General features: G+C 39.2%; 1 pseudogene; it reads right to left on the bottom strand.

The window, feature by feature from the left end:
* Window positions 1–642: 642 nt before the first annotated feature.
* LOC144494465 (5S ribosomal RNA) lies at window positions 643–760 on the bottom strand (annotated as a pseudogene).
* Window positions 761–1871: the final 1111 nt, after the last annotated feature.

Genomic DNA, 1871 nt, shown 5'->3' with positions numbered 1-1871 from the left:
TCTGTGAATATGAGGCTTTGATTGTGAAAAACAATTAAGAACCAGAGGATCTTATGTGGTTACATTGTAGTTACATTGCTGCATTTCCGTTAATAAAGACACTGACATCATGCAGACATCAATGCGTTGAATTCAGACTTAATATTCAGTTCATGTGAATTAATGTGATCTCTATTGGGGAAGCAATTGCTGCTCCGTAGAATTCCTACAGTGCAGGAGGAGGCCATTCAGCCCATCAAGTCTGCATTGACTCTCCAAAAGAGTATCTTAACCGGGTCCCTGGCTCTGTGAGACAGCAGTGCTAACCACTCTGCCACCCCATAACCTAATGCAGAGAGAAAGCAAAATTTAAACCCCCTGCGCTCGATATCTATTAAGTAGCTTGTGTCTGACCATAAGAAGATGACAGATTAGATTTGACTGTGACACCTTGTGCGCTGCCAGTATTCACAACCCAGATTTCTACAAGAAGGTTGTCTAGTTAGGTGAAATCTGAGAGTTTCAATGGAACATTTCAGCCGGTTCTGTGATCCCAGGAGGGAGAGCATTCACAAGATGCAGTGCATGCTGGGCCAAATGGCCTCCTTTCAAAGAACAAAGAAAAGAAAATTACAGCACAGGAACAGGCCCTTCGGCCCTCCAAGCCTATTGCACCTGGTATTCCCAGGCGGTCTCCCATCCAAGTACTAACCAGGCCTGAGTCTGCTTAGCTTCCCAGATCAGATGAGATCGGGCGTTTCCAGACTAGCATCGCACTGTCTCATTCCATGATTCCATGATATCAAAGGAGATCCCAGCCAAACATCACACATCCCATTCAAATTAATCATCAGAAAATGACAGGCAAAGTATCATACCAAAAATTGTACGCGCATTTCCGAAGCACAACCGAATAAATGGGACATAGCAAAGACAATGACTAAAGCCCGCAAGGTCCATCTGCTTTTGTAATACTGCTCCTGGGACTTGTTATCTAATAAATTGTTATGTGTAACACAACCCATGGAACAGAATAGGAGGAATTGCCAGTTTGGGTCTTTCAACAATACCAGCCAAGTAGGTTAAGAATTTAATCACATTCCATCTGCACAGAAAGCAATGCAACAAATAAAAATAGTAGGATTAAAATGATTAATAACAATTATTGAAATAAACTAGATGCTATCATATTGACTAACTCTGAGCAAACTGCAACCTGCAAGCGTGACTTAAGCTTCAGAATCCGAATAACCCCTCAAAATAAACCGTGTTGTGCTGCTGCCTCCTCACTCTCCAATTTCATTTCCAGTTTTGTTGAACTGTGTGCTCAGGTGTCTGGAACTAATGGTGATGACAAACAAAATGAACGCATTTCAGAATAATGATAGTCTAGTAGCAATTTGTCTGCAGAGTCCATTGAACTGAAAGCGGTCTGTAATAAGCACTGTCAACAGGAATCACCTCTGCAAGCCAACATTATATAAAATAGTCCCTGGAAAATAAAAATCCCAACCTTTATTTTCAGCTGTATTCTGTTTGGCTAATGATGTCTTATGACTAATGATGCGCTTACACTTGATCTGTGCAAGACTAACAAAATGAAATCAATTAGATAAAAATGTGCCATGCCAAATAATTCCATATATGTTATAGTTTCAAAGTTTATTATAAAAACTTATAAAGCATGAATTCTACATTTTTTGAAACAGATATTTGAGAGGCCTGTTTTTATGGGAATCTTTCCACTTTTTCAATTCTTATGTATAAAACTCTACTCTGACAGATGGATCCACTCAGCAATTGTATATAAAAGCTAAGCATCTTAAGAATTCCAATTCAGCATATTTTCATTTTCTGTATAAAACTGTTTTTATGTACTTACTTACCAAGCA

This window comes from Mustelus asterias, chromosome 5, assembly GCF_964213995.1.
Source record: "Mustelus asterias chromosome 5, sMusAst1.hap1.1, whole genome shotgun sequence".
In the NCBI taxonomy this organism is placed as follows: domain Eukaryota; kingdom Metazoa; phylum Chordata; class Chondrichthyes; order Carcharhiniformes; family Triakidae; genus Mustelus; species Mustelus asterias.
This window is presented reverse-complemented; position numbering and strand designations above follow the sequence as displayed.